The sequence below is a fragment of the Canis lupus genome, chromosome 5, assembly GCF_048164855.1.
Source record: "Canis lupus baileyi chromosome 5, mCanLup2.hap1, whole genome shotgun sequence".
Lineage (NCBI taxonomy): Eukaryota > Metazoa > Chordata > Mammalia > Carnivora > Canidae > Canis > Canis lupus.
The window spans coordinates 42543889-42570857 of record NC_132842.1 but is presented as its reverse complement, the minus strand read 5'-3'; the positions used below and the strand labels follow the sequence as shown (position 1 = coordinate 42570857).

At 41.3% G+C, this 26969-nt stretch overlaps 1 long non-coding RNA gene across 2 annotated transcripts; it reads left to right on the top strand.

Annotated features, from left to right (window-relative positions):
* Positions 1-195: 195 nt before the first annotated feature.
* Positions 196-26969, top strand: LOC140632953 (uncharacterized). Of its 2 annotated transcripts, none has more exons than XR_012030599.1 (3): positions 196-518; positions 717-1140; positions 23599-26969. It is a non-coding gene; the product is annotated as an uncharacterized lncRNA (long non-coding RNA). The 2 variants fall into 2 exon arrangements; XR_012030598.1 differs by lacking the exons at positions 196-518; positions 717-1140 and adding exons at positions 4625-4900; positions 17954-18053.

Genomic DNA, 26969 nt, shown 5'->3' with positions numbered 1-26969 from the left:
CTTGCATTGTTCACAGATTCTTGGTTTTGCTTGGTTTAACAGTACTACTTTTGGAAAACAAGGTAAAGCAAGTCAGAGCTATCGGTATAATGTCAGTGATCAGATTCTACATCAAGGATAGTAAATAGGATTTTCCTCATCTATTTACTCTAAATTTTTTATTGTACCTGCCAGGGGGCACTGTGGTGAAGAGTCCAAGGCAGAATTTACATTTTTGAGGAGAGAACTGTGATCATTTAGCCTGCCTGCTCTGAGTATAATTAGGGAAAGAATCTTGCCAGGTATTTGCCATCCTTAATCCAGATACTATTTCTTTTCCTTTATTCACCTACCTTTTTTGCCCTACCATATAGAGCCACTAGACGGAGCTAGTTAACAAAGATTATTTTGTGAGCATCCATTATGTACCAATCCTTATGGCCTGGCATACATGGGTCTACCCTCAAAGTGCTTCCGGATTAATGTGGGAAACAATCCACGTATGCATGAAACAAAGAACCGAGATGGCACACTATGAGGTAAAGTTTTGTGTAGTTCAGAACTACTATAAATAATATTGCTGTTTGGGGGTGGGCTTGAAAAACCCATGCTGAGACAGTCTCTTCTTTTAGTTGCACCCATTTATCTTTAATGTCAGCAAACTTTAGTTGCCTTAAGTGCTTTAGCAACAAGTATTGCTCATCAGTTGATTACAACCTTCTGTTACTCATTTATAGGAGCCATCTGTGTGCCATGTCAGACCCTTAAACAGAGAAGAATAAAACATAACCCCAGTCCTCAAGACATCACAATCTACGTTATCTGATGAAGACTTACAACTGAGTGAGCCTCCTTGAAAAAGGTGCCAAGTATATCAACATGCCAAGCAATAGCCAGTTACTATTATGGATTCTATCTAATATTTTTAATGAAAAGCTCTGTTTTGATGAACTCTAGTTCTGATACATAAATATGCCACCATGTCAACAACTTAACTGGCTTATCCTAGCTCAAGAAGGTACGCTTGTGTCTCCTGGAGACAGAGAAGGGGATGGGAGACACTTCCTACCACAATGGCAGGGAGATGAGTAAACATCCACTGGGCCCACGTGAAGGGACTCCTCCTACCTCTCAGGATACAGTTCTTCGTCTTCCCTCCAGGTGAGCAAGTCCAACTACAGAAGTGCAGATATGGGGCACCTGGGTGGCTCAGTCGGTTAAGAGTCTGCCTTCAGCTCAGGTCATGGTCCCAGGGTCCCGTGAATAGAGCCCATTGTCCGGCTCCCTGCTCAGCGAGGAGTCTGCTTCTCCCACTCTCTTCCCCCCTCATGCTTGCATGCTTCTCACTCTCTCTGAAATAAATAAATCAAAATAATTTTTTTAAAGATTGTATTTATTTACGAGCGACACAGAGAGAGAGAGAGAGGCAGAGACACAGGCAGAGGGAGAAGCAGGCTCCATGCAGGGAGCCCGACATGGGACTCGATCCCGGGTCTCCAGGGTCATGCCCTGGGCTGAAGGCGGTGCTAAACCGCTGAGCCACCTGGGCTGCCCAATAAATCAAAATCTTAAAAAAAAAAAAAAAAAAAAAAAAGTGCAGATATGCAGTCAAATGCATACCTACCACATGGCTAAAGATTTGTGTCAAGTGGCTGATGAATCATGCTTATTTTATTTAAGCAACTCAGTAGTTGCATATGGAACATGAGGTTGAATTGTTGTTTTCTTCTCACTGAAAATGCTCCAGATAAAAATCCGTTTGAACAAATACATTTCTTTTGCATGCAGACACACTTATACGTATAAAGTCGTTGGTTTTGATCAAAAGCATCTATATCAAATTATCACTGAAAAAAAAAATGATCACTGGTAACCTGTGCCTGTAATTACTATAAAACTTTGAGAACGAAGGCCACTACATCTATGTCATCTATGTGAAGTTCCATATGACACTTCTTTTTTAGAATTTCAGAAGATGGGGGCACGTGGGTGGCTCAGTGGTTGAGCATCTGCCTTTGGCTCAGGGCATGATCCCGGGGTCCTGGGATTGAGTCCCACATTAGGCTCCCCGCAGGGAGCCTGCTTCTCCCTCTGCCTGTATCTGACTCTCTCCATGTACCTCATGATTAAATAAATAAAATCTTTAAAAAAAAAATTTTTTTTTTGGAGGAGGAAGAAACACAGAACTACTTAAAACCATCTCAGGAACAGGATTTTTATTCCATTATGAGATAATGTACTCTGTAAATTATTTTGTCCTAACTAGAAATGCACAAACAAATCTAAAATTTAATTATGGCATCTGATCAATTCTGTCTACTTTCTCCTTACTTCATTGATTTTATTGTCTTGCTTTTAATTTAATTTTGCCTTTAATTTATACCACCATCTACTTTCATACAGCACAGGATATAAACTGAAAATTGTCAGAATGCACATTAAGGATTTTTAGTGCTACTACAGGAAAGTGCGTAGAAAAAGACCCTAAATAAAAATAAGACAAAACTATGAGTGTGTATCTTGACAATTTCACTTCTGAAGGGGTTTCTCACATGCCAGGTGGAAAGTTATTGACCCAGGGCAAAGGCAACAGTCAATGAGAGCCCTAATGTTTCACAGCCCTGGACAGTTAAAGACCAACTTACAGAGAGTTTGTAAGGTGTGACTTGTCGGGTTTTTTTTGTTTTTTGTTTTGTTTTGTTTTGTTTTTTCTGCTTGATAGTAAAAGAAAAACCCAAAGATTGGGACTTTGTCCTGCATACAAATGAACCCATCTGATTTCTAACCTACAAACTTCAGTCCATCCTACCTTGTCCCAACCTTTCTTGAATCAGCTTAGTTGTTGTTCTCCTGTTTTAATTAATGAGGTATGGAACACTTTGACATATGTTCATTTATTTGTGTGACATTTTTAGCAATTTGATAAGAGTACTTTTTCAAAAGGCCTTTTAAGGGACATTGAGACAAGACAGGGTCCTTGCTCTCAATGAACTTACAGTAAAGTAAGACAGATCAGTCCTGGGAACAATGAAATAGAAATCATCCAGGCAGGCGACTGAGCAGCTCAGTGATTAAGTGGCTGACTTTGGCTCAGGTCATGATCTCAGGGTCCTGGGATGGAGCTGCGCAATGGGCTCCCCTCTCAGCAGGCAGTTTGCTTTTCCCTTTCTCTCTGTCCCTCCCCCGTTTATTCTCTCTCAAATAAATAAAATCATTAAAAAAAAAAAGAAATCAATCCAGGATGACTAAAAGCCATGAGGATGCCACAAACCATAAATATCTTGAGTTAATGTCTCATTCCAGACCTGCTCCTTCTCCGGTTCCCCTCAGTGAGAGATGCTAGATGAAATTATCCTGGATTCATAGCCTTCATTCTCTCCTGCTCTTCCCTTCCCCTCCCCATCCAATCCTTCACAAGTTCCAGGGACTTCAGGAATCCCACCTGTCGGTCTTCTATTTTTCGTCACGTCTACTAAAATCTTCTCACCTGAATTCTTGCAGCAGCTTCCTGGTAAAATGAATTGCTTCCAGTTGTGCCCTCTTTGAGTATGCTCTACAGGGGCACCTGGCTGGATTAGTCAGGGAAGCTTTCACTCTTGATCTCGGGGTCATGGGTTCAAACCCCATGTTGGGCGTAGAGCTAAAAAAATTCTAATAGAAAGATAATGAAAATACCTTACTTGTTTCCCTCTTGATTTAATGTGCAGATCAGACCAGGTTGTTCTGATTGTTAAAATCCCTTCCTGGTTTCCCATGCCTACCTGGGGTTAACTCTCAAATGCTTATTGAGCTTAACATGCTTATTGAGCTTAAACATGGGAGTGGGAACTGAGGTAAGACACTGCTGCCAATACAAGGCTGCTATTTTATCTAACTGAACTCTAGAAAACAAGGCTCACGTTTTCTCCTTAACATGGCCACTTATGTCCAGGATAAATCTTATGTTTAAAGATTCAGCTTAGGCATCATCTTCAAGAGTTGAGCAAAATACCCATTTTGTTCTCCCAAAGCATGTATGTGTACCTAGCTTGTCATTTACCACGTGTATTAAAATCACTTGCTCTGTTCAACCCCACCATACCCCCAATGAAATCAGAGTTATTTGAAGGCACAGAAGAGGCCTTTTTCAGCTTGTCACATAGTTTTGACTACTAGCCCAGTCTCACTATATTATTCTAATTCTGTGGGAATTATGTATGGGACTGTGGACGGAGAAATCCCTTCTTGTTTAGATGATGAAAGAAGACTCCCTGAAGTTGGAAATAGGTAAATTGGGCCATTTTGGGGAAAGTTATTTTGTTGTTGTTTCTGGGTTTTTGTTTTCTTATTTCCTTGTTTTTTTTCCTTTTTTTTTTTCTTTTCCCTCTTTTCCTTTTGGAAGGAGAGTTTTATTCCGTAAACGAAAAGCTCTTCAGAAAACAAATGCAAAAAAATACCTTCCTTGCTTGCCTCAGCTTATCCTCCTGGCTGAAGCTCTCTATCCTCCTGCATTTTACTGTCTGACCACAGGAGGGGAGCATTGTCCAAAAGTCCAGGAAAAAGTGTTAACTCCAGGAAAATCCGAAGCTGATGTTAGGCGGTATTTTGTGTCCCTTGGTTTCGTGTTGCTCTTCTGCACACCCATGTGGAAGCAATAATCTAAAGAGAAGCACAGCCTCTTCCACTCTCCTACTATGGTTTCTCACTGTCCTGAGTTTTGCAGCCTTCCCTTTACTTCTGGGAGGCTGAGTTGTCCTTACCCAGGCAGCAAATTCATTTGCAAACACAAAGGCTCAGAGAAACTTAGCGACCAATTACACAGCCTCCAAATATTCCAAACTCGCTCAGACGCCAGACAGAGGGGGTCAAGGCAGTTCATCAGATTCACTCCCTAATTCTCCACCTCTGAAGCAAGCTCTCCCCAGGGAACAGACAAGAGAAGGTATGTTATTGTGTCTAGAGTTTCTCTATGTGAGTGCACTTGAAATTTTTTTTAATAACAATATTATGTTTTAAATATCTTAGCCAAAACATATTATGTTTCTTAAAGGAATTTTTGGAGGGAAAAAAGAGGGATTTTGTTCTTAAAAAACATTTACCTCCCAAGAAGCATGAAAAACGGCAACAATTTCTTGTTGTTTGCACAAAACATTGGCTAATTGAGCTTTTATTCCACTAGTGGGCCATTCTTAACCATAAAGAGCATTTTGTAAGTCACTGTGTAATCGACCAAGAATCCCTGTTGCTTAGCACTAGGGTCTCCATAGTTGTGTAGGGGCTGCTAAGGGAAAGTGCGGCCTAAAGTTACCCGGGTGCTCTGATTTTCTTTTATTTTTTTATTTTTTAAGATTTTATTTATTTATTCATGAGAGACAGAGAGAGACAGAGATACAGGCAGAGAAGCAGGCTCCATGCAGGGAGCCCGACGCGGGACTCGATCCAGGACTCCAGGATCACGCCCTGGGCCAAAGGCAGGCACTAAACCGCTGAGCCACCCAGGGATCCCCCTGATTTTCTTTTAATTACCGATGACAGTAAAGCAGAGTCACAATCATGTTGGTCTTTTCTCTTTATGACCTATTTATCTTTTTTTCTTGCTGCAAAAGGCATTATGTGTCTGGAAGCCCGACAGACTGGGACCCAGTCTGGTCTCTGCTGCCGGGTATGTGGTATTCAGTAAGTAACGGAACCATCCCAAGCCTCCCTTTTTTATAAAATGGATAATCAAATCATTTGCCCTGTTGGGCTGTTGTCAGAATTACATGAGACCTGTAGCAAGATTAACACAAAAAGTTTTAATGCACGACTGCTATGTAAGGGCTCAGTCATTGGCAAGCTCCATAAATCACATTTTTATTATTTGTTACATTTGAAGTTCATTTGTGAGTGTGGAAGGAAAAAGTACAGGGGATAATACAAGTGCATAAAATATGAAAGAACGGTAGTAGTATGACATGCCAGCCTTCACAGTCCTCTGACTCCCGCCACGCTGACAAAAAAGGAAAACATATGCAGCCAGAATATTGCAATGTTCAGTCAATAAGTAGTGATTTATGTATAGGATCAAGCAGAAGTCTTCCTGCCTGGACAAGAGTTAATAGGCTGTGGAAGGGAGAGCAAGCAAGAAGCTGGGCAAATCCCTGGGAACATACCAAGAATCAGGCCCTGTGGGGAAGCCTGTGCGATGCTCTTGCAGTACCTCCTTGGCACCACAGGGAGGCACTGAAAGGACCCTCAGGGGCCTGATGCATCTCTAGCTCTGCTATCCCTGACCATTTTTCTTTGTGTACATCACAAAAAGAGTTTTTTTAAGATCTAGAAGACATCTTAAACATTTATTCATCTATTTATTCTTTTATTTTTCAACATTTATTGAATAGCTACCATGTAGCAGCCATGCCTGTGTGTAAATGAGAATACTTGCATGACTTGACTATTGGCAGAAGTAATGCATAGCAGAGCCAAGACACGGCCCAGATCATCTGATTCCAAGTTTAGTGAACTTTCCCCCTCAAATATATATATAATTAGTTCATGTAATTAAGGCATTGTATTATACATTATTTAATCCTATATAATATGTACTTAAATTAATACAGTTATCAATATAACTAACATGTAATTAATTATCAATTAAATGAATAGTAATATACAACGGCTGAGCCCCTGCTATGTGTCAGGAATTTTTATGCACTTTTTCATATGTTATATGACCTCTAGAGTGATCTTATGAATCCCAACACTGTTCCCCATTAGCTCTGTGACCTTAACCAAGTTAATGAATGTCTCTAAAGCTCAATTTTCTCATTCATAAAATGGAAATAATGCAACTTACCTGGCAAGGTTATGATTAGGATTAAAGTGAAATAAAATAAAGCATTATTAAGCTACATAAAACACCCCATACACAGAGTGCCTGCCAGGCTCAGTAGCTAGAGCATGCGACTCTTGATCTCAGGGTTGTAAGTTTGAGCCCCACACTGCATGTAGAGATTATGTGAAAAAAAATTAAATCTTAAAAAAAAAAAGAGAGAGAGGGCAGCCCTGGTGGCTCAGTGGTTTAGTGCCGCCTTCAGTCCAGGGCCTGATCCTGGAGACCTGAGATCGAGTCCCACGTCGGTCTCCCTGCATGGAGCCTGCTTCTCCTTCTTCCTGTGTCTCTGCCTGTCTCCCCTCTCTCTCTCTGTCTCTCATGAATAAATAAATAAAATCTTTTTTAAAAAAAGAGAGAGAGAGAGAGAGAGAGACACCTGGGTGGCTCAGCGGTTGAGCCTTGAGCTCAGGGCGTGATCCCGGAGTCCTGGGATCAAGTCCCACAACAGGTTTCCTGCATGGAGCCTACTTCTCCCTCTGCCTGTGTCTCTGCCCCTCTCTCTGTATGTCTCTCATGAATAAATAAATAAAATATTAAAAAAAAAATTAGTCAGAGGGGCATCATAAGAATAGGAGGCCCCACAGGCATTCAAGCAATTGGGGTTTATATGCCCTCCAGAACTAAGAAGAGGATGGAGGTCTGGGACTTCAAAAGCAAGGAAGACAATTCACAGAAAGATGGAAAAGAGTAAAGGTTCAGTAAACAAATGTTTGCTAGGCCATATAAAAACAGTGGGACATAGAAATAAATGTTAACAAATGTACTTTGTCAAGTCCTCCCCAGTCTACCACTCCTAGTTCATATTGTACTGAACTTATCTGTGATGATCGGTCCCTTTTGGAAAGAGGAAACTCTATCTAAACTCTTGTAGGCAGTTAGAAGGAAAGTCAAAGTTTTTTCCTGAGTCTTCTGTTTCTTAAAAATAATTAGTCCCAGGGGGATCCCTGGGTGGCTCAGCGGTTTAGCGCCTGCCTTTGGCACAGGGCGTAATCCTGGAATCCCGGGATCGAGTCTCACATCAAGTCCCACATCGAGTCCCACATCGAGTCCCACATTGAGCTCCCTGCATGGAGCCTGCTTCTCTCTCTGCCTCTCTCTCTCTCTCTCTCTGTGTCTCTCATGAATAAATAAATAAAATATTAAAAAAATAATTAGTCCCAAATAATCCACATGCTGAAGAGACACATTTGAGGTGGGAAATTTTGCTCCCCTCTAACAGTGAGTCTGCAAATGTCTGTTAAATGAGTGACATATATAGACAAGGGGAGAATACAGAATAGAAAGTTAAATTATTGTTTTTACTCTCTTTTTTTGCCTACAATTAATATACTATTAAAAAAACAAAACAAAACCACAGACCCAAGATGGAGTCACTTATGCTAGTCCAGATCACCAAACAGGGGCTTACTACCTACCTAACTACAGTTTCAACCTCTCCCCAGAAGCATAGTCTTAATGCATCAGTCAGGAATTTCCTGGTCAGCAGCACCAATGGGGCAATCTGCCATGTGGGCCTTCTCCATCCCCACCTCCACCCAACAAAGAAAGATGAGGTAATCTGCATGATAAGACTCCCTGCTCTTCCCCCTAAGGGAAAGTGACCTTGCCTGAAACAACCCTTCCTTTCTTTTTGCCAACTTCCTTGCCCCACCCTCTTTCCTATAAAAAAAAAAAAAAAAAAAAAAGATTTTATTTATTTATTCATGAAAGACAGAGAGAGAGAGAGAGAGGCAGAGACATAGGCAGAGGGAGAAGCAGGTTCCATGCAGGGAGCCCGATGTGGGACTTGATCCCCAGTCTCCAGGATCATGCCCTGGACTGAAGGCAGGTGCTCAACCACTGAGCCACCCAGGCATCCCAAACCTTCCTTTTTAAAAAAAAAATAAAGATTTTATTTATTCATGAGACACACACAGAGAGGCAGAGACATAGGCAGAGGGAGAAGCAGGCTCCGTGCAGGGAGCCTGACGTGGGACTCAATCCCGGGTCTCCAGGATCACACCCTGGGCTGAAGGCAGGTGCTCAACCACTGAGCCACCCAGGCATCCCCCAAACCTTCCATTTTGTACCACTTTTCAGTACTGCCTGCTACTGGCATGGTGAGATGGTGCCCCATTCATGATTTGCCTTATAAAGCCAATTAGATCTTCAAATTTTCTCACTCGAATTGTTCTTCTTTAGCAATACTAAGATTAAGAGGAAACAGAGCTAACATATTAATTAAAGGTGATAGGATATGGCCCTTCACTATATAAAAGCTTGTATATTCACATTGTTACCTGCAAAGAATCTCTTTGGCTTTCTGCTTCTTTTGAAATATAAAACAAGGTTCTCTTCCCCATTCCCATGATCTCCTTTAACAGAGAGGCCCCCGGCAGCTCTAGAGATAGAAGGATGGGACTAGGGGAGCGAAGGCAATGCTGGCTGGCCCTGTGTGTGGGTAAAACCCACAGCTGCCTGCCCTATTTTTTTTTTTTAAGATTGTATTTATTTATTCATAAGAGACACAGAGACAGAGGCAGAGACAGAGGCAGAGGGAGAAGCAGGCTCCATGCAGGGAGTCTGACGTGGGACTCGATCCCGGGACTCCAGGATCAGGCCCTGGACTGCAGGCCGCGCTAAACCGCTGAGCCACCAGGGCTGCCCAGCTGCCTGCCCTATTACTCCTTCAAACCTCAAACACCTTTTCTGCTGCTTATTTTTCACATGACCTCAAATATTCTCCTGGAGTTAAAAATAAATATTTATTCAGGAAAGTCTCTGGGCATAATGGAAGTGAGTTATCCAGAAAGGCCATATGTTAAAGTATTAGAATCCATTAACAAAAAAACTTTCATTGGATTATCTAGCTGCCCTGTTTTATAACCCTGAGGGAACAAAAACCATCATGAATAATAAAGGAATGTCTCACGAGGGAATAAGGTTTTACAGAGAGATGCAGATGAGAAGAGGTATATGGGGAACTAGGATTAGCCAAGACAACTGCACATGACATAAATGCCACGTGAACAATGGTATGCTGGTAAGCAGGCTCTCGGAAGAGAGGTGAAGCCCTCTTTTATACTCATTACAGATTTCTCAAAGATCAACATTTCTACCATGGCTGATTTCAAGCTACCAATGATAAAATTCCTGAATATTTAACAGTTGGCCTTCAGAGTTGGTACAAGCCAACTCAAGCACATCATTACCAGTAATTTTGCAGGTAACCTCTTGCCAATTTGTTTCCATATGACTGATAAGTGATGTGATTTTTCTTTTTTTTTTCAAGATTTTATTTATTTATTCATGAGAGACACACAGAGAGAGAGGCAGAGACAGGCAGAGGGAGAAGCAGGCCCCATGCAGGGAGCCCGATGTGGGACTTAATCCTGGGGCTCCAGGATCACACCCTGGGCCTAAGGCGGCGCTAAACCGCTGAGCCACCTGGGCTGCCCTGATATGATTTTTCAAAGTAGGTATGTGTTTATCCCTATAAAGTACAATGTGCTCTGTACTCTACCCAAGTAGCAGTGCTTGATGAGGAATTAACAGAGTTACGATAGTTACCACAAAACAGTACATGTAAAAACTGGTGACCTTTAAATCAAGTCTGTAGTTTGTACTATACCAATGGTAATTTCCTGGTTTCGCCATGGTATTGTAGTTTTAGAAGTTGTTACCATAGGGGTGACTAGGTGGCTCAGTCGGTTGGGTGGCTGGCTCCTGGTTTTGGCTCAGGTCATGATCTCTGGGTCCTGGGATCGAGCCCTGCATTGCGCTCCATGCTCAGTGGAGCTTAAGGATTCTCTGCTTAAGGATTCTCTCTCACCCTCTCCCATATCCCCTCTCACTGCTCATGTACTCTCACTCTCTCTCTCTCAAATAAATAAATAAATCTTAAAAAAAAAAAAAAAAAAAGACTGTTTACCATAGGAAGAAGCTGCATGGGACTCTGAACAATTTTCAAACTTAAAATTTATAATTTTTCTAAAGATGTTTATTTATTCATAGAGACAGAGAGAGAGAGAGAGAGGCAGAGACACAGGCAGAGGGAGAAGCAGGCTCCACACAGGGAGCCCGACGTGGGACTTGATCCAGGGTCTCCAGGATCACACCCCGGGCTTCAGGTGGCGCTAAACCGCTGTGCCATCGGAGCTGCCCAAATTTATAATTTTTTTAAGTTGGGGGAAAAAAACCCTCAAACAATATAGGAAAATAGAAAAATGACAGTAAAATTTAACCCCAAATTGTACCGCATAGAAATTATCATCATTATCAGTAGGTAGACATCATCCTAGACATCTTTCTGTGTAGATATATAGGTGTATGGGTAAAGGTTGAGTTTATTTTTAGGGAAATCGAGTTCTATCATAGATCCTATTTTTAGATACCTGTAAACAATTATATTTGAATTTAACAAAAAAACCTGATGTTAAACAGTAAGAATTAGTGAACTTGACTTAACATGATGAGCACTTAGTAATGTATCAAATTGTTGAATCACTGTATTGTACACTTAAAACTAATGTAACACTGTATATTAAATATACTGAAATGTTATTTATTTATTTTTTAAAGATTTTACCTATTCATTTGAGAGTGAGAGAGAGCACAAGCAGGGGGAGGGGCAGAGGGAGAGGGAGAAACAGACTCCCCACTGAGCAGGGAGCCCAATATGGGGCTTGATTCCAAGACTCTGGGATCATGACCTGAACCAAAGGCAGACACTTAACTAAGCCACCCAGGTGCCCCAAGTATACTGAAATTTTAAAAACAAATAAATTTTTACAAATCAGTAAACTTGAAATAAGTTTGCTGTTGACACACACACACACACACACACACACACACACACACACAGAATGTAGTATCATATTTCTTAAATGACCAGAGCCTGCGGGACCATTTCTTAGGCCTTAAAATTAAGGCCCCTAAAATTACAAGTTAAGTTCTATTTCCTGTTCTCAAAGATAATACCACTAAGAAAGGAAGCATCAGGAGAGCCAGCCCACTAAGGTTTCAGAAAAGAATGCAAAAAAACACTGAGCATTAATTCATCCTTCAAAACATCTTAGAATCTTGACTGACAACTTTTTTTTTTCTGTATTTAACTCTTTGCTTTCTTTCATAGCTAAAGGTTTTTGTCTGTTTGTTTACTTATTTGTGAGAGAGAGCACAAGGGAGGAGAGCAGAGAGAGGGAGAAGCAGACACCCCACTGAGCAGGGAGCCTCAGCTCTATCCCAGGACCCTGAGATCATGACCTGAACTAAAGGTAGACACTTAAACTGAGCCACCCAGGCACCCCTCATAGTTAAAGCTTTTAACTGTACTGTCCACTATATAGCTCCTAAGGCTACCAGTGCTGTAATACAATATTAATGAAAAATAACGAAAAATATTTAGTATTCGTGGTTTGTCACAGAATTCACTTTGCTTCATATTTCAATGAAATAATAAAATCAGGGATGCCCGAGTGGCTCAGTGGTTAAACTCCTGCCTTTGGCCCAGGGTGTGATCCTGGAGTCCTGGGATCGAGTCCCACGTCAGGCTCCCTGCATCGAGCCTGCTTCTCCCTCTGCCTGTGTCTCTGCTTCTCCCTGTGTGTCTCTCATAAATAAAATAAAATCTTAAAATAAATAAATAAATAAATAAAATAAAATAATAAATAAAATCATCTTACAGATGGAGCAAACTTTATCATTTTAAAAGCTCTGTACACTTTTTTTCTTTAAAGTAGACTCCATGCCCAGCATGGAGCCCAACACAGGGCTTGAACTCATGACCCTGAGATCGAGACCTGAACTGAGATTAAGAATTGAATGTTTAACCAACTGAGCCACCCAGGTGCCCCAGTTCTGCATACTTTTTACCTCCTCAGAATGTCATAGCTACACCATACAGGAGTCCGGCCTGATATTTCACCACCATTTTACAAGTAGTAAGAGTGAAGCTCACAGAAGGTGAGCAACTTGCCTATAATCATAGGAGTAAGTGGAAGGGCCATAGAGTTTTACAGATTTTTGGACTTTCGCCCTTTCTATCACATGTTAATAGAGGCTTAGTATGGGGTACCTGGGTGGCACAGTTGGTTTAAGCTGCTGACCCTTGGTTTTGGCCCAGGTTGTGATCCCAGGGTCATAAGATTGAGTCTTGGGTTGGGCTCTGCACTCAGTGAGGAGTCTGCTTAGAAGTCTTTCTCTCTCTCCCTCTGCCCCCTACTAAAATAAATAAATTTTTACAATAAAAGAGAGACTTAATATGACTTTAGGACCTTTTAAGACCCCAAAATGGGTTTAATACAGCTTGTAATATATCAAGAAATTAAACAACAACAAAAAAGAAATTAAACATAAACCGAATTGAAATTTTTTAACTTCCCCAAAAGAAAAATATTTCAAATTTACTAAAAGGCAGTAGAGGGCAGCCCCGGTGGCCCAGCAGTTTAGTGCCACCTTCAGCCCAGGGCGTGATCCTGGAGACCCAGGATCGAGTCCCATGTCAGGCTCCCTACATGGAGCCTGTTTCTCTCTCTGCCTGTGTCTCTGCCTCTCTCTCTGTGTCTCTCATGAATAAATAAATAAAATCTTAAAAAAAATAAAAGGCAGTAGGATAAAAAATCATATTAGTATATAAAAATCATATTAGTATATAAGAAATCATATAAGATTCTGTCTTATAGAGTAGGATCCAAGGAAATGGAACAGGGGACAAATAGGTTTTTTAAATTTTGCATAAGGAAAATAATAATAATGGATAATATTTTAGAGATATCATGGCACTGTGCTAAGTATTTATTTGTACTTTCTAGTACTTACTGATCCACTGACGTAGATATGATTATTATCCCAGTTTTGCTAACAAATAAACTAAGGTTTGAAGAGATCAAACAAGTAGGCAGTAACAAAAGAGAAGCAAAATAAAGGATCTGGGATTTGAGCCCATGTTTGTCTGATGCAAAATCCTGCATTTTTAACCAGAATGGGGCTATATTATACTCTGTGGAGAAGAGAGGGAGACTAAACAAACAATCAAAACCCAAGACTAATTAGAGTACAAGTGAAAAAGAAGGAAAGTTGACCTCTGGGATTGTCTTATATTCTCTGCCTCTTTGTCCTATTCCTTCCCCTCTCCAGTGACCCAAAGCCACTGGATTCTATTTTTTCTCATCCCTATCTAAAGTTGCCATCTAAAAAGTGTCTGGATCTCGTTTAAGAGAAAGGATGAGTGACTCTTGACAGCTTTGAAAGTTGTTGCTTCTGGAGCTTTAGGTCAAACATTTAGTTCATTCTTTGGAGGCTTAAATTGCTTAGATTCGGGACCTAGAGATTTGGGATAGAAAAGAACAATTCTAAAAAATATAGTATCTAGTCAGTTTATTTTTTATGAATCCCAGGACAATTAAATGGAGGAGCAACAGTCTTGTAAACAACGGTGCTAGGACAACTGGGTATGTATATATAAAAGAATTAATGGGGGGGTACCTGGATGACTCAGTCAGTTAAATGTCTAACTCTTGCTTTTGGCTCAGGTCATGATCTCAGGGTTGTGAGATTGAGCGCCGTGTTGGGCTCTGTGCTGGGCATGGAGTTTGCTTCAGATTCTCTCTCTCCATCCCCCTCTACCTGCCCTTTCTCTCACTCTCTCTCTCTCTCCATCTCCCCTGGCCCCCCAAAAAAGAATGAATGTGGACTCTTACTTCACACCATAAGTAAAAATTAATTCAGAATGTATCATTGACCTAAAATTAATTCAGAATATATCATTGACCTAATTCAGAATGTATCATTGTCAGAACTAAAACTATGAAACTCTAAGCAGAAAGGTTTAAATCTTCATACTTTTGGATTAGGCACTGAAATATGGCACCGATATGGGTATGGCACCAAAAGCATAAGCAACAACAGCAAAAAATAGTTAAACTGGAGATGATCAAAATTTTAAAAATTTGTGCCTCAAAAGATACTCACAAGAAAGTGAAAAGACAACCCATAGAATAAAAGGAATTTTGGAAACTCATATACCTGATAAGGGACATGTATCTAAAATATATAAAGAAATTGTCCAACTCAGTAATAAAAAGCAATAACTCAATTAAAAAGTTAACAAAAGATCTAAATAGTTCACTAACAAAGATATATACATGGCCAATAAGAACACAAAAATATGCTCATCATCATTAGACATCCGGGAAATATAAATCACAATGAGATGCCACTTTTTACCTAGTATGATAATTTTGACCAAAAAGAAAGATAACAAGAACTATTGGCAAGAATGTGAAGAAATTGGAGCTTTTTTATACTCCTGGTGGAAATGTAAATTGGTATAGCCATTTTGGAAAACAGTGTGCAGTTCCTCAAATGGTTAAACATACAGTTACCATATTACCTAATGATTGGCATATACCCAAGAGAATAGATAACTTGTTCACACAAATATATGCATATGAATATTCATAGTAGGATTATTAATAATAGCCAAAAAGTAGATCTACCCAAATATCTAGCAACCGATGAATAGATAAATAAAATGTGGTATAACTATACATGGGAGTACTATTTGGCAATAATGAAGTAGTAAATACATGCTAAAATGTGGATGGACCTTGTGAACATTAAGCTAAGTGAAAGAAGCCCATCATAAAGGGCTAAATATTTTATAATTCCATTTATATAAGAAGTCCAGAATAGGCAAATCTATAGAGATGATAAATAGATTAGTGGTCGGTCACCTAGGACTGGGTGGGATGGAAGGTTGGAAGATGAATGGCTAAGAGACAATGAGTTCTTTCTTTTTTTTTTTTTTAAGATTTTATTTTTTATTTTTTATTTTTTTTAAGATTTTATTTGTTCATGGGAGACACACACACACAGAGAGATTCAGAGACACAGGCAGAGGGACAAGAAGGCTCCATGCAGGGAGCCTGACATGGGACTCGATCCAGGGTCTCCAGGATCACACCCTGGGCTGCAGGCGGCGCTAAACTGCTGCGCCACCGGGGCTGCCCTGAGTTCTTTCTTTTTTCTTATACTTTATTTACTTATTTGAGAGAGAGAGAGAAAAAACAAGTAGAGGAGGGGCAAAGAGAAAGGGAGAGAGAGAGAGAGAGCATCCCAAGCACCTGAGATCACAACCTGAGCTGAAATCAAGAGTCAGACTTTTTTTTTAAGATTTTATTTATTTATTCATGAGAGACAGAGAGAGAGCCAGAGACACAGGCAGAGGGAGAAGCAGGCTCCATGTAGGATGCAGGGAGCCTGACATGGGACTCGATTGGGGTCTCCAGGATCACGACCTGGACTGAAGGCAGCACTAAACCCCTGAGCCACCCGAGCTACCCAAGAGTCAGACTCTTAACTAACTGAGACACCCAAGCACCCTGAGGCAAAGAGTTTCTTTTGGGGTAATAAAAATACTCTAAAATTGTTATGGTGATGGATGCAGTACTCTGTGAATAAACTAAGAACCATTGAGGTGTACATTTCAAAAGTGTGAATTATATCTCAATAAGGCTACGTAAATATGGCAATGCAGCTGGTAGAAATATAAATTAAGACCATGATAAGATGTCATTATGTACCTATTAGGTCAGTTAAAGTGAAAAATAGTGATAATACCAAATACCATAAGGGTATGAAGAAATGGGATCTTCATCTGATGCTAATAAGTATGTAAAGTGCATAGCCACTCTGGAAAAGAGTTTGGCACTTTCTTAAAAATGTACATGCACTTACCATACAACCAACAGCCACCTTCCTGGGCATTTACCCCAGAGAAAGGAAAACTTATATCCACATGAATTTTGTACCTTATTGTTCACAGCAGCTTTATCTATAATTTCCCAAAACTGAAAGTCCTTTCAAAAGGACAATTTGTGTACACAAACTGTGGTACAACTATACTATAGCATATTGCTCAACCATGAACAGGGGATCTCAAGGGCATTGAGCTGACTGAAAATGGCCAATCTCAAAAGGCACCTACTGTGTGAGTCTATTTCTTTTTAAAGATTTTATTTATTCATGAGAGACACAGAGAGGCAGAGACATAGGCAGAGGGAGAAGCAGACTTCCTATGGGGAGCCCAAGGTGGGACTTAATCCCAGGACCCCGGTTTCACAACCTGAGCCAAAGGCAGATGCTCAACCACTGAGCCACCCAGGTGTTCCTATATGAATCTATTTACATAGCATTCTCAAAATGTCAAAATTCAGAGATGGGGAACAGATTAATAGTTGCCAGGGATTAGGAATGGTGGATCGAGAGGGATGGATGTGAAAATGAAAGAATAGCATGAGGAAAACCTTTGTGGTGATGGGATAGTTCTGTATCTTGAGTTGGGGAGTCATTACACCAACCCAAATAGGTAACAAATTACATAGAGCTGTACTTTGTGCTTATGTCATTTTTGTGATTTTGATATTATGCTATAGTTAGACAAGATAAAAATCACTGGAGAGGGGATCCCTGGGTGGTTCAGCGGTTTAGCACCTGCCTTGGGCCCAGGGCATGATCCTGGAGTCCCAGGATCAAGTCCCACATAGGGCTCCCTGCATGGAGCCTGCTTCTCCCTCTGCCTGTGTCTCTGCCTCTCCCTCTCCCTCTTCCTCTCTCTCTCTCTGTGTCCCTCATGAATAAATTTTTTACAAAAATCATTGGAGAAAACTGGATAAGGCATACACAGGAACCTATCTATACTATCTTCGCAACTTACTGTGGATCTCTAATTATTACAGAATAAGAAGTTAAATATAGGATTCCCTGGGTGGCTCAATGGTTGAGCTTCTGCCTTTGGCTCAGGGCATGATCCCGGAGTCCTGGGATCAAGTCCCACATCGGGCTCCCTGCATGGAGCCTGCTTCTCCCTTTGCCTATGTCTCTGCCTCTCTCTCTGTGTCTCTCATAAATAAATGAATAAAATCTTAAAAAAAAAGAAGTTAAATATATACATGTATGTATGCCTGTGTGTGCATATATCTCGCAATATACATAAATGCATTGCCATAGATACATATATTTATATATGATGATGGTGGACACTCAAAACTCATAACCGATTTATTTAGGGTGTATGTATAAATGTATAAAAATATAAGAAAATTCATTAAAATTAAACATATTGCTCCTCACTCCTCTCAGATAACACTCAAGATAAGAACCAAGAGAAATGAGTTATCCTCTGAAGAAGTTTTAGGATCTTACATGCCTGGTCTGCACTGAAGATGTGTGCAAATAAATGGTAAACATGACTATGCTTCCTAAATTTTGCCAGCTTCTAAATACTCATCATAGTCTACGGCCATACCACCCTGAACGCGCCCGATCTCGTCTAAATATTCATCATAATTGTGGATTTTAGTTTCAAAAGATATCTAAATCATAGCTCCAGTCTCCTAGTCTAAAGGAAATGCTATGTTGCCGGAGCCATGACCTCATTTCCTTCCATAGCAGTTTCTCCCTTACAGCTCTTGTCCATGTAAAATCCCCTCCTCATACACACTATCGAGTAGCTGGTTCCCAGCCTTGGAGTAAATTCAAAACTTGTGGTTCAGAACATGCCAGCAACTGCCAGAAGGGTCCTAATCTTTCAGTTCTTGGACCATTGTGAGAAAGGGTTTGTAGCCAAGATAATCAGAGACTGACTGCACTTCTCAACACAAATCAGACAGCCAGGATGAAGGGCGTCCCCTCGGGCCTGGCTCAGGTTTTCCTCCAAACAGACTGCTTTCACTAGGTCTCAGCTGCGTGAACCTCATCCCTCATTGGTCATTTCTCTCCCCGGCAGGAGTGGGACAAAACTGTGCAAACATGGTGGTCAGAGACAAACCAGTACTCTGTCTCTCAGGCCCTGGGGCCCACCAGTCCAGGATGGACTCAAGAGGGAAGCCCTCACTGGACTGGAACCCACCTACCCACACTTTGAACCCACCACCCAGACTTCCTGTTTCACTTCACACTGTCTAGGTATTTTCTCATTTCCCGGAAGGACTCAGACAATGCACAGCACAATCCAGTTACTAATGTTAGCATTACTACTGACATCACCTTTTCACAAAACCTCACTATGTTCCACGAATTTATATACAGCATTAAATTTAATCATGACAACAACCATAAAATTTAGGTTCAATCATTGTCCCCATTTTCCAAACAAACTAAAACATCAGCAACAACAACAAAGATCTATATGTTTCTGAAGCCCTTGTTTTTAATGTTGCCACCATATGATCTCCCCACTGTACTGAAGAGCTTGCATTTCCCTGGTCCATGTTGTGACCACAAGACACCTGGGCTTGAACCCAGCTAAGTGACTCTCTTGCTAAATAGCGCTTGCATGGCACATAGCCATCTGAGCTTCATTTGCTGATTTGTGAAAATGGAGAATGAAAATAAGGCCTGTTTCACTAAACTGTTGTGCGAATTAAATAAGATAATGAAGCATTCAAAATATTCAGCATGATACCTGACAAACAATGGACCCCAATGAATGTCTGTTAAATGAATTAAGAAATAAGCCTGTAGAAATTACCGCATGAATAGGGGACAGAAGAGACTCAGAAAATGCCAAGGACTAACAGGAGATCAGGAGTATTTGGCTGTGTGGTGCAGCTGGAGACATTTGGAAAAGAAAGCCCCATGGCTGTCTCCCAATTCGGCTGGCTGTTCTGTCTGTAGGAGTTCAGTGCTAATGAGGCCACACCTTGTGAGCAGTTCATTTGATTTGATTCCATAGGCCCCAATAACATCTTTAAGGCAGCCATTCAAAACATTGTTTTTGAGAGGGACTAATCCAAAAATACTCAGATCTGAAAAGCTCTCTCTCTACTGTAGGAAAGGGATAATTTCCTACAGAAAGCAAAAATCATAGGAGAACTCTGAGCTCCTATGGCCAGTGCTGGGCCCAGTGTTTCCTTAGCAGGTCTGGGACTTTGAGATTTCACCTACTAATAAAGATTTTTTTTTTTTTAATTTTTAAGGAATCTCTACACTCTCCATAAGGCTCAATCTCACAGCCCCAAGATCAAGTCATATGGTCCACTAACTGAGCCAGCCAAGCACCCTGAGATTTTAACTACTAATACAATAGGGGTGAAAATAGGGAGAAACTTCACAAAAGCATTTTATAAAGTAAAGGATATTTTAAGCCAAAGAATAGAAAGAACCAATATATGGTCTGGTGTTTGGGAATGTCTGCAGTATATTATTTTGTTTCATAAAAACCCAGAAACAAAGTTATTATTTTCAGTTTATAGATGAAGAAACCAAGGTATACATAAAAAATTTCCCAAGACCTAATATATTAGACTGAGTGGGTGGGCTCAGACCCAAAACATTCAGAAATAAGAAGTTCTCATGACATAGTGCCAGCAACCTATGAGGTGCTAAATAATTTGTAAAAACCTGGGTGCCTGGGGGACTCAGTGGTTGAGCTTCTGCTTTTGGCTTGGGTTGAGGTCCCAGGGTCCTGGGATGGGGTCCTGCATCCCCACAGGAAGTCTGCTTCTCTCTCTGTCTATATCTCTACCTCTCTATGTATCTCTCATAAATAAATTTTTTTTAAAAAATTTTAAAATGTGTAAAAGCTTAGTCATAGCAAATTTTAATCTCCAGTGATATAACTATAGATACATTTTAAAAATTGAAATTTTCATCAGTTATATTTGGGGTTTTCCACTCCCCCAAAACCCAAATTACATATCTAGATACACCTGAAAGTATGGCTACTGATTTGTTATAAGGATAATATTTTATTTTATTTTATTTTATTTATTTTATTTTATTTTAAGATTTTATTTATTCATGATAGAGAGAGAGAGGCAGAGACACAGGCAGAGGGAGAAGCAGGCTCCATGCAGGAAGCCTGATGTGGGACTCGATCCCGGGTCCCCAGGATCACACCTCAAGCCAAAGGTTGCGCTAAACCACTGAGCCACTGGGGCTGCCCAAGGATAATATTTTAATGTATATATATGGTACATGTGTATATCTATTCTCTCAAATTCTCTTGAATATATAAATATATATATATATATATATATATATATATATATATATATATATTCTCTAAAATTAAGAGACCATAGTTTACCATTCTTTCTCTGGTTTCCTTCATTGTTCCTCCTTTTTTTTTTTTTATTTTTTTTTTAATTTATTTATGATAGTCACAGAGAGAGAGAGAGAGAGAGGCAGAGACACAGGCAGAGGGAGAAGCAGGCTGCATGCACCGGGAGCCGACACGGGACTCGATCCCGGGTCTCCAGGATCGCGCCCTGGACCAAAGGCAGGCGCCAAACTGCTGTGCCACCCAGGGATCCCCATTGCTTCTCCTTCTTTTCTCATGTCTAACACATACTCCACGACACTCTTAGTTCTACCCAATGCCCTGAACTTCCACACTCTGTATACTACAGTAGAAAGAGCTGGAGGAGGTGAAGTTTTTGTATGTTTTTAGAAGCAAGTTGATAATGAAAATATCTTGGAAACTCAGCTAATTGAAAGTCATACTTTACTGTAAGGTCCCAATATCATGATGAGAGTACTTCCTCCTGCTGGCTCTACCCACTCAGACTTCTTAGCTCCTGAGACTTCAGAATTATTGCCCTTTGGAGCCACCACTTTATTTTTTTTTTTTAAGATTTTATTTATTTATTTATTTATTTATTTATTTATTTATTTATTTATTTATTTATTTAAGACAAAGAGAGAGAGAGAGAAGCAGAGACACAGGCAGAGGGAGAAACAGGCTCTATGCAGGGAGCCTGATGCAGGACTCGATCTTGGGACTCCAGGATCACACCCTGGGCTAAATGCAGCACTAAACCAATGAGCCACTCAGGGATCCCCTGGAGCCACCACTTTAGAGCAATGCCTGATGTTACCATAATTGCTGCAAAGAATTTTTTTTTTTTTTTTGAGAGACAGAGCACCAGTGGGTGAGAGAAGGAGCAGAGACAGGGAGAGAGAATCCCAAGCAGGCTCTGAGCTCACTGTGGAGCACAATGTGGGGGTCGAGTTCACAAACTCAAGACCATGACCCCAGCCAAAATCAAGAGTTGGACGCTTAACCAACTGAGCCACCCAGAAGCCCTGTAGAGATTATTTTTTGATGGATTAGATGCCCTGCATGCAAACCCTTGTTCTCACAGCACACATCTGGGTGAACCAGCTTACAATCAACCCCACTCTTGGGAATAACCAGGGGTAGAATTTGCAAATGCAAGTCCCACAGAGTTCTGTTCTTCAGGGTGTCAGTATGATATGGGAAACAAAGGCAAAGGAAAGAATTAAATTCCCTTACTATTTACAGCCCACTGACAAGTCCTTGAAATAGGCAGTGACTTTCCCCTGGGCGTTCAGCTGCCTCAATGTTAACACGTTGTTAAGGGCAAAAGGCAATCTTAGCCTGACCACCTAGGATCCTGTAAGTCTACTTTAACATATAAATCCCTGGGCAGCCCCAGTGGCTCAGTGGTTTGGTACCACCTTCAGCCCAGGGTGTGATCCTGGAGACCCAGGATCGAGTCCCACATGGAGCTCCCTGCATGGAGCCTGCTTCTCCCTCTGCATGTGTCTCTGCCTCTCTCTCTATGTGTCTCTCATGAATAAATAAATAAATCTTTAAAAAAATAATAACATATAAATTCCTTTGGAAACTTTCTTTATCTCTACCCTGCCCACCCCAAGATCCATGTTAGCAATCATCCTCCAAACAAATGGCCCAGTGATAAACATCTGAGGGGGCTCCTGACTGAGGGGGCTCCTGATTGACTGTTGCAATTTCCAGGATCAGGCCCTGGGCCAAAGGCGGCACTAAACCGCTGAGCCACCGGGCTGCCCTAAAGCCACCTTTTTGCACTGAAGACATCTCAAGAAGTCTTTCTTGGCTGTCAGCTCCAAACCCCAACATCTTTCCTACAATAAGTATGTGTACCCTTCTGCTTCCTGACACCAAACAACAGTTACAGCAGTAGAAGCAGCAGCAAACACTTTATATTCCAATTCATTAGATGTCTCTTTTTTTTTTTAAGATTTTATTTATTTATTCATGAGAGACACACACAGAGAGAGAGAGAGAGAGAGAGAGAGAGAGGCAGAGACACAGGCCGAGGCGAGGCAGGCTCCATGCAGGGAACCCGACGCAGGACTCGATCCCAGGACTCCAGGATCACACTGTGGGCCAAAGGCAGGCGCTAACTGCTGAGCCACCCAGGGATCCCCTGGTGTTTCTTTTTTTAAAGATTTTATTTTATTTATTTATTCATGAAAGACCCACAGAGAGAGGCAGAGACACAGGGAGAGGGAGAAGCAGGCTCCCTGCAGGGAGACCAATGTGGGACTCGAGGACCATGCCCCAGGCCAAAGGCAGGCACTAAACTGTGGAGCCACCCAGGGAGCCCCCCAACTTAATAGGTTAATGCTGGATTATGTTTTCATATAGGCATGTTCTGAACCTTTATCTTACTGTTGACTAGGAATATGCCAGATATGCTGAATATATTCAGTGAAAGAACCCTTTTTTTTCTTTTTTTTTTTTTTTTTACAGGGCTCAGGGAGGGAACTAAATAAAAAATATTCTATACTCTTCTGGGAGAATGTGGCTTGGGCAATCATGCTCAAGGATCGATGTGCTAAACCATTATAGTTTATGAGACCTTTTCAATGAGTAAAATTCTTACTAACTTTGTACCTAGAGTAAAAAGATAAATTGCAGATGTCTTTATTCTCCCAAGCTTATGATTTCAGGACTTGGGCCTGAAATATTGTATAATTTTTCTCCTTTCCAGGACCCAAAGCCACCTCCCTCCATAAATCTATCCTCAGCTTGTTGTGCCCAAGATTGTGAATCCGAGAAACCACCAAGGAGCCGACACCGATGCAAGCACACGAGGGTTTATTAGCAAGCTCGAGCTTGGGTCCAAGTGTACCCGACACAGAGGAGCAAGGACTCGGACCCCAAGGGGGGCTTCAGCTGGGTTTTATGCGCTGGTCTAGGGGAACTCCAGAAGTGGGGGAGGAATTTCTCAAGCTCTGTTTACATTCTGATATGGGGCTTTCAAGGGCGTTGAGCTCTGTTCTCATTCTAATATGGGGCAGGTTTTTTTTCCTGTAACTGAAGTGAAGTAAAGTTCAGCTCTTATTCACAGGGGCCTGGGATGGCTGTACTTGTGCTAACGCTGAACTTAAGGTGGAATGGCCTTAATTTTCTCAGCCTCCACAAGCTCTAATTATAAAAGTAAGAGGTTTTGGGGTTTGGGTTTTTTTTTTGTTTTTTTTTTAGGACTTTATTATTCACAGGAGACAGAGTGAGAGAGGCATCGACACAGGTAGAGGAAGAAGTAAGAAGCAGGCTCCATGCAGGGAGCCTGACGTGGGACTTGATCCCAGGACTCCGGGATCATGACCTGAGCCACCCAGGCGTCCCAAAAGTGAGAGTTTAATAAAAGCTCAAAATGTGCCAATAAGCAAGCTACATACGATATTTCATTTAATCCTCTAGTCAATCAAATAAATATAATTATTGTCCCCATTCACAAAGGATCTAAATCTTACTAGGTTAACGCATTTTTCAAGATCACTTGGATAATTATTGGAAGCAAGGTACACTGTCTACAGAGCCAGTGTCTTTCGGCAGCTGCTGCTTCTCTGCTGTTTCAGTCTGAGCACCTCCACGGATGTACCTCCTGATACCTTATCAAACCTGACCTTGTAAAAAACCTGCACATTACTCTCCATTTCTGCAGCCCCCAGTGCCTGAAAATTGTGTTGGATGTTTCATTCACTTTTTTTTTTTGAAGAGACAGAAAATTGTCAGAAGGATCAAGACATCCACAAAGAGGCAAAGGGGACTGACTGGACGTCCCACTCCAGACAAAAACTGTGTCCATCTCATTCCTTTGTGAACTGCTCCACACTTGAGGGATCTTCAGGGAACACAAAAGACTTGTGAAAAGAGAAGTCCAGCTGACTGATAAAAAAGCCTTCTCTGTGTCCCTTCCCTTGCACTTGGACCCTAGTGAATACCATTTGTTTAAATAATGATCAGAACATAATAGATATGATGAGGTTGCCAAGAGCCTGTCCATTCAACTCTGCTTGACTAAGGGGGAAAAAAGAAAGAAAAAGAAAGAATGAAAAAACCCACTCTGACGTGGCCATGACATGCTTCATTGGGCTCACATTTCTCCAAAATGAAGTTTAAACTGGAATCCCAAGAGCTATCAGTTCTAAGGAATAAAGAAGCTGGCAGACAGACAGGACCTCCTCCCCCTCTCCAAACAAAACAAAACAACCCGAGTGGGTTAGAGAGGACTGGTGACTACTTAGGAGCAATTACCGGAGCAGTAGACCTTTGTGACATTCCCTTCCCATTATTCCCTGCAGCTGGGAGTCTGGTAGTAATGGGTGATGGGTTCTGCACTGGAAGAAGGTACCTTAACCTTCCAAGGGTAAGGAATAGGACCTTTGCTGTCCTTGAACTGAAGTTTAAAGCCTAGCTCTTGTTTGCTAAATTATGTGCTCTTGATCAAGTTAATACTGTTTCTTTGAGACCTGGTTTCTGTAGTTGATAAAGTGGAAGAGAAATGCAGCCACTAAGTTCTATGAAAATTAAATGATCGGACCGCCTGGGTGCCTCAGTGGTTGAGCACCTGCCTTTGGCTCAGGGCGTGATCCTGGAGTCCTGGGATCGAGTCCCACATTGCATGGAGCCTGCTTCTCCCTCTGCCTGTGTCTCTGTCTCTCTCTCTCTCTCATGAATAAATAAATTAAATCTTTTAAAAAAAATTTTAAAAAGAAAATTAAATGACCTGCTACACCTAAGGACTGTGGAATGGACAAATTTTGTTTGTTAAAGGAAGCAGAATAGCTACCATCAAAACCATGGATGGAGACAGCCCCGGTGGCGCAGCGGTTTAGCACCGCCTGCAGCCTGGGGTGTGATCCTGGAGACCCGGGATCCAGTCCCATATCGGGCTCCTGGCATGGAACCTGCTTCTCCCTCTGCCTGTGTCTTTGCCTCTCTCTGTGTGTGTCTCTTACGAATAAATAAATAAAATATTTTCTAAAAAAAACAAAAACATGGATGGTAGGGCAGCCCGGCTGGCTCAGCGGTTTCACGCTGCCTTCAGTCCAGGGCGTGATCCTGGAGACCCGAGATCAAGTCCCACATCAGTCTCGCTGCATGGAGCCTGCTTCTCCCTCTTCCTGTGTCTCTGTCTGTCTCTCTCTCTGTGTGTGTCTCATGAGTAAATAAATAAATCTTAAAAAAAAAAAAAAGAAAAAAGCCATGGATGGTGCATGATTTTCTTCCAATCCCACTCTAACCCAAGAGTCCCAAACTCTCCTCCTTGGTTTTACCATAGGCCACCTACAAATTTTTAAAAGGAGCAGATAGTGCTTAGATAGTAAATGTAGATGCTGGTTGAGTTATTATATCTTGAGCTATTCGTGACGATTACAATCATTTCCAGGGAAGAGAAGGGGGGTGATTGTTGCAACTCATTATATACCAAAATTTATAAGTGTCCTGGCACACCCTGAAGTCTGACCTTTTAACTTATGGAGGCATAAATGGAGCTCCCTGGCTTCCAGGAGAGGGAACTCAGAACTGCCCATTAAAGAATGGCCACGGACTACTATTCCTGCAGGTGGACTTTGTTGAGGTCCACATTTCCCTGGGCAGGAATGCCAGTAGCCCAACTAGCAAAACCTGTGTCTCATAGTGTTACCAGTTGTACTTCCCTCACCCAATTCTGTGTAACCACAGGTAGGTACCAGATGGTGGTAATAAACTTACCCTGCACACCTAAGAAACGAAACATTACTATCTGCGTAGCAAGTATGCAATAAATAGAAGCCACTTTATCAATACTAGATGTGGCCAGTGGGGTGAGAAGCTTCTTTCCAAGATGGGAACAACTTATAACAATGTGCAGAGTATCATCAAGGGGAGTACAAGATATTATCTTACATTCCCAAAAATGTCATGTAACCTTTATCCGTTTTGCTCAGACTTTCATTTTCTTTAAATTCAATCTCCTTGATCTGGTTCCTAATTAACTTGTTATTCTCTGGGCAGCCTGGGTGGCTCAGGGGTTTAGCGCCGCCTTTGACCCAGGGTGTGATCCTGGAGTCCCAGGATCGAGTCCCACATCAG